The sequence below is a fragment of the Sitophilus oryzae genome, unplaced genomic scaffold (assembly GCF_002938485.1).
Source record: "Sitophilus oryzae breed Bouriz unplaced genomic scaffold, Soryzae_2.0 scaffold_1536_pilon_pilon, whole genome shotgun sequence".
Classification (NCBI taxonomy): domain Eukaryota; kingdom Metazoa; phylum Arthropoda; class Insecta; order Coleoptera; family Curculionidae; genus Sitophilus; species Sitophilus oryzae.
This window is the reverse complement of record NW_022146210.1, coordinates 1401570-1412178: the sequence shown is the minus strand read 5'-3', so window position 1 is coordinate 1412178 and position 10609 is coordinate 1401570. Positions and strand designations below refer to the sequence as shown.

General features: G+C 25.6%; 1 long non-coding RNA gene across 1 annotated transcript; it reads left to right on the top strand.

Annotated features, from left to right (window-relative positions):
• Window positions 1-2438: 2438 nt before the first annotated feature.
• Window positions 2439-8982, top strand: LOC115878870. Its single transcript, XR_004049621.1, has 6 exons — window positions 2439-2538; window positions 3048-3330; window positions 3485-3659; window positions 4365-4548; window positions 5040-5211; window positions 5718-8982. It is a non-coding gene; the product is annotated as an uncharacterized LOC115878870 (long non-coding RNA).
• The last annotated feature ends 1627 nt before the right edge of the window (window positions 8983-10609 follow it).

Below are 10609 nucleotides of genomic sequence, written 5' to 3'. Positions count from 1 at the left end.
CTCGTAGCCTTCGTTCAGTTACGTACTGATACTGTGACCTGGTTGCATATAGTTACAGATTACATGGGTCAGCTAATTTAAAGTCACGATAAAATAACTAACAGTTCTCACAATTCTGATTATGAATAGTGCTTCTTTAAAAATCTACGCCAAATTGTCAACATTTGCTATTCAAAACTGGTTTAAAATTACAGAACTCGTCACATGAAGATATTTAAGTTCCCACAAGGTTCCACTAAATAAACATAAATATATATTTTTGTAAATATAATTTAAAAAAAAAAAAATCTTTTATTTTGTTTTTATTAATCTTGATCTTCAAAAATTGGTATAGTAAAAATTTACCTAATTTTTTTTGGAATTTTAGGTATAAGATGGGACAATTGCTGTTAAAAATCCACAAGCTATACTATCTGCAAAATTTATAGTTGACAGAAAAAAGCTTTAAATGGAATGAAACTTGTGCAGAAGAAATCGAGGAAAACCATTTTGAACTGCTGTTACTTATTAGCTGTTAGAGCGGATCCAGTTCTTCATCAAGTAGACGAATTATTTATTTCACATAAAATTTCATTGAGCAACGAAATTTCTAAAATTTTCTAATATTCAAGCTGTTTTGTTCAAATATTAGAACAGCCAATAACAGTTAAAAATAAGCAGGACAAAATAAAATGCTCATACTGTATTACTGGTTGCATATTGTTACAGATTTCGTGGTTCCGCTAATTTAAAGTCACGATGAAATACTTAACGGATTTATTTCTCACAATTTATACTGATTACAACACAATTAACTATTTAAAAAGTCCTTCGCCAAATTGTCAACATTTGCTATTCAAAACTGGTTTAAAATTACAGAACTCTTCATACACACCTTGAAGATATGTTAAAGTTCCCACTAGAACAAACGCCATAAATATATATTTTTGTAAATATAATTTTGTTTAATCTTTTTTATTTTTGTGTTTTATTAATCTTGTTTTCAGAAATCTACAAAAATTGGTATAGTAAAAATTTACCTAATTTTTTTTGGAATTTTAGGTATACGATGGGACAATTGCTGTTAAAAATCCACAAGCCATACTATCTGCAAAAATTATGGTTGACAGAAAAAAGCTTTAAATGGAATGAAACTTGTGCATTATTTTTCTTCAATTGTACAATTGCTGTTAGAAATTAACAAGTAGTACTAGTTGCAGATAATATATTATGGTGGACATCAAAAAGCTTTAAATGGAATGAAACTTGCAGGAAAAATAAAGGAAAACTATTTTAGACTGTATACATAATAGCTGTTACTGTGGTCGCAGTCCTTCATCAATGGTAAGTTATTTATCTCTTTTTTTTTTATTAAATTTCTTTGACAAGGTTGAAAATTATGATAAATTTAGTATGAACTAGTATGAACAAACTGACGTCATATTTTTTTTTATTATTTAATTTTTTTTATCCTTTAATTTTTTTTTGTACTTTTAGTGAGCTGAACAAATTGATGGTAATGGACATTTTGACAGCTGCTGTCACAACTCAACGAACAAGTTGCAGCTTTGAAGGAAAATTTTTGATTGGATACAGAAAAATGTCAGTCGTTTCAGGATGTAAAGTTAATAGAACCAGGGTTGGGCTCGACATCCATTGCCTTTTAATAATGGTAAGTTATTTTGATCATTTTATATACAGGGATTTTCATACAACTGGTTCATTAAATTTTTTTTTACTGTATATATTTTCCTAAGTCTATAACTAGTTTAATTTGGACTTAATTTCATTTTAAAACCTTTGTGAAATACCCTGTATATATTTTTATGAAATGGCATTGATAAGCTTGAAAATTCTATAAAATAATTAAATTTTGCGGAATATTCGTACTCTGCAGTTTGTACAGGGTTGGCATTTTATTTTGTCCCAAATTTTAACAGGTAGTTTTAACTTTTTTTTATTTGGGAAGCTAGAATTTTCATTGAAAAAAAAAAGAAATTAGAAGGTTTTAACTCGAGTTTTTATGTGTTTTTTTTCGTATATTATTTTAAGCAAGCTTTTGGCAGCAATGGGACGATATATATCTAGTAAATTAGATATTTAATTTTTTGAGCATTAATAAGTCATAATAATGTATTACTGTCATATCAAGGAAATTTACAATTTTTATATTATTTCTGAAGTTATCAATAAAAGTCTTTCTTTTAATTTTATATAACTCTTTATAACTTACTCAAATTAATATAAAAAAAATTGTACTATTTATTTGTTATTTTTACATAGTTCCAAATATTAAGATAATTTATGTTATTGTCTGTTTTTTGATAGCTTCAAAAATTGCTATAACAAAAAATTACCTAATATATTTTTTATTTAGGTATACGAAAGGACAATAATTGCTGTTAGAAATTAATAAGTCGTACTAGCTGCAATTAATATTTATGGTGGTCATCAAAAAGCTTTAAATGGAATGAAACTTGTGCAGAAGAAATCGAGGAAAACCATTTTGAACTGCTGTTACTTATTAGCTGTTAGAGCGGATCCAGTTCTTCATCAATGGTAAGTTATTTATTTATCTTTTATAAAATTTCATTGAGCAACTTGAAAATTTCTAAAATTTTCTAATATTCAAGCTGTTTTGTTCAAATATTAGAACAGCCAATAACAGTTAAAAAATAAGCAGGACAAAATAAAATGCTCATACTGTATTACTGGTTGCATATTGTTAGGGATTCCGTGGGTCCGCTAATTTAAAGTCACGATAAAATACTTAACGGATTTATTTTCTCACAATTTATACTGATTACAACACACAATTAACTATTTAAAAAAGTCCTTCGCCAAATTGTCAACATTTGCTATTCAAAACTGGTTTAAAATTACAGAACTCTTCACACACACCTTGAAGATATGTTAAAGTTCCCACTAGAATAAACGCCATAAATATATATTTTTGTAAATATAATTTTGTTTAATCTTTTTTATTTTTGTTTTTTATTAATCTTGTTTTCAGAAATCTACAAAAATTGGTATAGTAAAAATTTACCTAATTTTTTTTGGAATTTTAGGTATACGATGGGACAATTGGCTGTTAAAAATCCACAAGCCATACTATCTGCAAAAATTATGGTTGACAGAAAAAAGCTTTAAATGGAATGAAACTTGTGCGTTATTTTTCTTCAATTGTACAATTGCTGTTAGAAGTTAACAAGTAGTACTAGTTGCAGATAATATATTATAGTAGACATCAAAAAGGCTTTAAATGGAATGAAACTTGCAGGAAAAATAAAGAAAACCATTTTAGACTGTATACATAATAGCTGTTAGAGTGGATGCAGTCCTTCATCAATGGTAAGTTATTTATCTCTTTTTTTAATTTTTTTATTAAATTTCTTTGACAAGGTTGAAAATTATGATAAATTTAGTATGAACTAGTATGAACAAACTGTCATATTTTTTTTAATTATTTATTTTTTTTTATCTTTTAATTTTTTTGTACTTTTAGTGAGCTGAACAAATTGATGGTAATGGACATTTTGACAGCTGCTGTCACAACTCAACGAACAAGTTGCAGCTTTGAAGGAAAATTTTTGATTGGATACAGAAAAATGTCAGTCGTTTCAGGATGTAAAGTTAATAGAACCAGGGTTGGGCTCGACATCCGTTGTCTTTTAATAATGGTAAGTTATTTTGATCATTTTATATACAGGGATTTTCATACAACTGGTTCATTAAAAGTTTTTTACTCTATATATTTTTCTAAGTCTATAACTAGTTTAATTTGGACTAAATTTCATTTTAAAACCTTTGTGAAATACCCTGTATATATTTTTATGAAATGGCATTGATAAGCTTGAAAATTCTGTAAAATAATTAAATTTTGCGGAATATTCGTACTCTGCAGTTTGTACAGTGTTGGCATTTTATTTTGTCCCAAATTTTAACAGGTAGTTTTAACTTTTTTTTATTTGGGAAGCTAGAATTTTCATTGAAAAAAAAAAGAAATTAGAAGGTTTTAACTCGAGTTTTTATGTGTTTTTTTTCGTATATTATTTTAAGCAAGCTTTTGGCAGCAATGGGACGATATATATCTAGTAAATTAGATATTTAATTTTTTGAGCATTAATAAGTCATAATAATGTATTACTGTCATATCAAGGAAATTTACAATTTTTATATTATTTCTGAAGTTATCAATAAAAGTCTTTCTTTTAATTTTATATAACTCTTTATAACTCACTCAAATTAATATAAAAAAAATGTGTACTATTTATTTGTTATTTTTACATAGTTCCAAATATTAAGGTAATTTATGTTATTGTCTGTTTTTTGATAGCTTCAAAAATTGCTATAACAAAAAATTACCTAATATATTTTTTATTTAGGTATACGAAAGGACAATAATTGCTGTTAGAAATTAATAAGTCGTACTAGCTGCAATTAATATTTATGGTGGTCATCAAAGAGATTTAAATGGAATGAAACTTGTACAGGAGAAATCAAGGAACACCATTTTGAGAACTGTTGTTACTTAATCGCTGCTAGAGCGGACCCAGTTCTTCATCAATGGTAAGTTATTTATTTATCTTTTATAAAATTTCATTGAGCAGCTTGAAAATTTCTAAAATTTTCTAATATTCAAGCTCTTTTGTTCAAATATTAGAACAGCCAATAACAGTTAAAAAATAGGCAGGATAAAATAAAATGCTGATACTGTATTACTGGTTGCATATAGTTAGGGTTTACGGGGGTCCGCTAATTTAAACTCACGATAAAATACTTGCCGGATTTATTTTCTCACAATTTATACTGATTACAACACACAATTAACTATTTAAAAAAATCCTTCGCCAAATTGTCAACATTTCAAAACTGTTTGGTTTAAAATTACAAAACTCGTCACACACACCTTGACGATAAAGTTCCCACTAGAATAAACGCCATAAATATATATTTTAATAAATATAATTTTGATTAATCTTTTTGTTTTGTTTTTTATTAATCTTGTTTTCAAAAATTAGTACAGTAAAAATTTACTTAATATTTTTTTGGAATTTTAGGTATATGCTGGGACAATTGCTGTTAAAAATCCACAAGCTGTACTATCTGCAAATATTATGATGGACATCAAAAAACTTTAAGTGGAATGAAACTTGCAGGAAAACACTCAGAAAGACCATTTAGGACTGTACTTAATAGCTGTTGAAAAGTGGTCGCAGTCCTTTATCAATGGTAAGTTATTTATCTCTTTTTTCTTACTAAATTTCATCGACAAGCTTGAAAATTATGATAAGTTTTCATAATATTCAAGCTGCACAGGTCTCTGAGGTCAACGTCTATTCCTATATGTCATTTATTAAAAATTGATATAAAAACTTGTCAAAAATAATATTTAAATGAAAAAAAAAGGAAAAAGGTTTCAAACATACCGATTATTATTCAAAGGTGAAAACCTTAATTTAAAAAAATATGAACTTTGAATTTTTTCATTCTTTAATTTGTTATAAATTTTTATACCAATTTTTTATAAATGATATATTCTGGTCTACCTGGCAGAAATAATTGTCATCAATTGTTATTTCAAAAGCCACTATAATGCTGTTTTTTTTCTCCTAGGGTATATACAAATTATTAATTTAAAAAACATAGTTATTGCATTAATAAAAATATATTTATTTTAATTTTTGCATATATCGTTTTATTCCTTTTTTTAATATTATTTTTATTTTATTTTTTAGATATCTCTGCATTTTCTTAACAATGGATATCCCCAACAGTTGCTCCTACTTCCTCACTTTCCTCTTTCACTCGACATAAAGCAGACTCAATACTCCTCAATGCCTCACCAAGGTTCGTTAGCTTCATTAATAGTGTTATTGTTTCAATAAATTTGTTTATTGGTTTTTATCCTCTTACTATATAATTACATCAGGCGTCATTTTAATGTTAATTTTTTGTAAAATTTTGATAATCTGGATAGAAACCTTTATTTTTTCTTAAGCTTTTGCAATGTAAAACACTAGTTAAGAGCAATACACTTTATTTTATGAATAAGACCATTATCCCTGTTGATATTGTCTTTATATTTATGCTTTGTGTTGTCTCTAGTTTGAGGGATGTTTGATTAATTTTAAATCATTCAAATCAATGCAATAATCTTTATGGAGGATATGTTGAGCAACATAATACTAATCTGTTATAATTTTTCATTTCAAGCTTTTTTTCAATCTCACCTATCTTATATTTTACTTCCATTAGTTCAATCATTAAATTGTTATTAAATAAAACTATATTATATTCTGGATTTCGTCAAAGGTATTTTAAAAGATTTAAAAAACAATCTTTATAGGGTTGTATCATTTCCAATTTATTTTATCTTTTATTTAATTATATAACTAACTTCTGAATTATATAACTAAACTTCTCTAAGTTTATTCCAGATTATCAAAATTATAATTTTTATACTTGCGCAGCTGCGTCACTATAGCTCTATGAACACAAGTATTATTTTGGTTTTAAAGTTTATATTTTTTAATATTTCATTTATTGTATTAACGCAAAACTAAATTTTATAGAATTTAACTAACTATATCTTCAACCGGATGATAATTTAATAGTTAATGGTCATTTAATATTTTTTCATAAACATTAAATGTGATTATTGAATATCAATGTTAAGCCAGTAGAAATGATTTATTCGTGTTTATTTTTTTGAAATATTTTTTTTTATTAAATCAATTTTGGATACTTGTGTTCATATAGTTTTTTTTTGCTTTTGAGAATTATTTTTGGTACCCTAACACAGATGTTTTTAATCAATTTATATGATTTTAAAATATGTTTATATCTATTTTGTATTTAAATTTTAGCGATAAAGTTTGTTTCTTTAACACAGAGCAATGCACTTCATGCATTGTTTTCTTTTTTATGTGCAGAATTCTCTTTATATACAGTATGTCCTCAGAACGTCTTTACAAGAGCAAAAGCTTTTTTTTGAATATTTTCATAAAAAATACATTTCTTATAAAAATATTTTTCTTTTTAATATTTTCATTTTAATTTATTTAACAAATATATTGTGTGAGCATATTCGTAGATATACTGTGCGATTCAAGTATATTTATACTAAAATTGTTTTTTTTAATGCAATAAAAGTAATCCAATCAAAATTGCATAAATTAGTTGTTTTAGAAGAGTTCAATTGAAAATAAATACATGAATTTTAACCTTTAGTATTACTGGTTGCCTAATCGATTCTTATGTAATGTTGTGGTAATGTTCTTATTATTTAAAAAAATCTTATTTCCAGTAGTAATTTTTTCTCTCAATTTTAGTATTTAAAATGTCTCTGAAAAATACAAACTGATGTTTGCTATGTGTTAATAAAATCGTTACACTTGCGTTTAAGATAATTAATTACTGCTATATAATTTTTTTATAAAATATGAAACAAACTTTATCTCTTAAAATTTATGAATTTTACATATGAAAATGGTCTGCTAGGGTATATAATATATTTATTGTAGGATCAATTGAAATATCATAAGCCATGATATAAAAATTAACACTTGTATATACATATTTGTTAAATATATAATTTTAAGATAAAACACATTTTTACACAAAAATAATAATTCTAGTTTTATATGTGGCATATCGTTTTTCAGTTGGTCCTTCAACATTTAAAATCTTTTGGCATAGAATTCATTCCACTTAAATGTCCCAAAAAGATATATTTTAATACCAGTTTTGTATGTTATTTGGTGTATTAGAATTTTATAAATATTGTTTTTAATATTTTGTTAATAATAGTGATCTATAGCTTACCTTTGCTATCTGTAATAGGAAATATTTCTAAATATTTTTTGTTGAAAATGAATATTACTTTATAACATTTATTAAGCAAAATAAATTTGAAGATCCCTATTATTATCAAAGAGATATCATTAAAGTATTTCAATACAATATCTTTTTTTTCAAACGTCACAAAACTCTTAATTTTTGCGACATGACAACAAAGATTGACATATAAAAAAGTAATTTTTACGCTTGTGCGCTTAAACAAAGGCTTAAACACAAAAGTGCTAAAATTATTATTAAACTGACAAATTTAACAAGCGTAACCATAGTTTCTCGATATATAATTACTTACAACATATTACTTTTAAATATTTTTATATTTTTGCAACGTTTGAAAAAAGAACATGTTCTATTCGGAGTAAAAATGACTTAGTGTCTCGCCTGTACTGTCGAACGTACAGTCTCGCCGCAAAAAGTATCATTTTTACTCCTAATAAAACAATATACCGTATGATCGAAAAAAAAAACGGCGTCCAGTTGGCTTGGAAATGAACATCAATTACATTTGCCATATAATTTTATATATAAAATTACAGCGATCTTCATTTCATAGCCATCGCCGACGCCATTTTTATTCGATAATGTTGTACTATTTCTGTACAAATGTTATCTGTTTTCTATATAATATTATTGTGATCTATTGCTGTATTTTTGTTATAAAATTGCTTTGAATACATCTATATTTTGTAAGCGTTTTAGAGGTTCCGAGCACTATGTTTACAGTCATTTCTTTTTTCATTTTAAATATTTTTTTGTCGTGTCTAATAATTAATCAGCTAATTAAGAGTGTTTTTTTAGTAGGTAAAAAAGAATAATTTATATTACCAGAGTGGCCCAATGTTACAAAAATAATCATGTTAGGTCTTCACTTTGAAATTTTCACTAAATTTTTTTTATAAAACATACGGGTTACAGTAGATCATATTTTAAAGTCAGTTCGTAGAAATACACAGGGTGTTTTTAATATATTTTTGCTTTATATTGGTAGTATTTAAATGCAATGTTATTCAAATTTTAATTCTATTGTTATTTTAGATTTTTCCTGTACATTTTTAAAGCTTTCACAAATTTATAAAGTCGTATTTTTTTTAATTGAAAATCTACATATATAAAATGCTAATGTTTATCTGTGTCGTCTCTACTGAAGTAACGACTTGCTCTAGAAAGTTGCTTTTTTTACTAAAAGATAGCTAATTGGCTCTTCTAAAAACTGTCGTCGCCGGATTTTTTGTTTTTCATTTAATTATAAAAAGATAATTAAATTATAATTTTTTTTCTGATGGCGGATGCGCCAGGATTCAACTAGTATTTTATATAACAAGATCAAAACAAATTATACTAAAATACTTTATATGTTGGTAACTAAATATAATATAATGTCTTTCTCTGCTATTTAAATAAAACACTCTTAATTTTATAATAATATACTTTATAAATAACAAAATTGTGGCATTGTTAATATTTAGAAATTAAATATATCCAGATATTTGAAAATAGAATATATTAAAAAAATTATGCTTAAATTATTACTACTTCAAATTACTAGATTACATTAAATAACATTCTTATGAGTTGATACTGTTGTTTTGTATGCATCTGGCAAGCTTTTTCTGGAATAATTTATTTAATTAGCACTTATCAATTATCTGAACTAATTTTAAGGCTGTAAACTGTAGTTTTGGAATCTTTAAATATTTAGTCAGTGATGGGATTAAGATTTTAATTGTGTAATGATTAATCCACCACTGTACTCCAATAGAAAATTGCGTAAATTAATTATATAAAGCTCATTTTACATAGAAAAATCATCTGAAAATAGTTATCTCAATTTCTTTAAATTTTAGTATAACTGGTTGCCTAATCGATTCTTACTCATTCAAACACCTTAAAAGTTAAAATTTGTAGAATAATTAATATATTTGTTTATTGCTTTCTAAGTAAGTATTGCTTTTAAATTTCAATTAAAAAAAATCGTTTAAATTACTACAGGGTGGCTCAGTGTTAAATAAACTAGGTGTTCTATTTGAGATTTTCACTTCAATCTTTTTATTACAAAACATGCCGGTAATATTAGAGCACCATATTAAAGCCACTTAAAATTTCAGTTAACTAGAAGTTTACCATGTTATTTATTTATTTATTTATTTATTAACTATTCACTTCAATTTTTTTTGTATAATTTTAATTCATGCGATGAGCGATTTATAAGAATTTATGCAATTTTTAATTTTATATTAGTTTAAATGGAAAATAAACAACAAACCCTATAAAAACTTCCATTGTTAAAATGTTCCAAATGTATTTGTCACTTTGTGTGCTTTATTGAAAGTATTGGCGCTTGCTATGAAAAGTTTATCAATCAATAATGTTGTACAGACTGTCCATCTCGCTCATTAGTAAGGATAGGTCATTGCGATTTTTATAAACTTGATTTTTATGAAAAATAAAATTGCCACAGTCCCCTATGATACAGGGTGATTTTGAAAATGTTACAGTTTCAGATACATCTCCTATTTCAGTAGTCTGACAACTTATCAATAAATTTTAAAACATATTGTTATGGAACTTCTTTTTTAATTTCTTTAAATAGTTCTTTTTAAATATCGACCAATGTTTAGTTTCTCTTAATGGGAGAGCCCGTATATTTGTCAGAAAATTAATGTATCTTCTCACAAGCCACCATAAGTCACAGTTTTTAATTAGAGGTAAAACAGTTTAATACAAATTTTGTTATATCCTATGTCATTGTTCTTAGTATTTGTATTTTTAG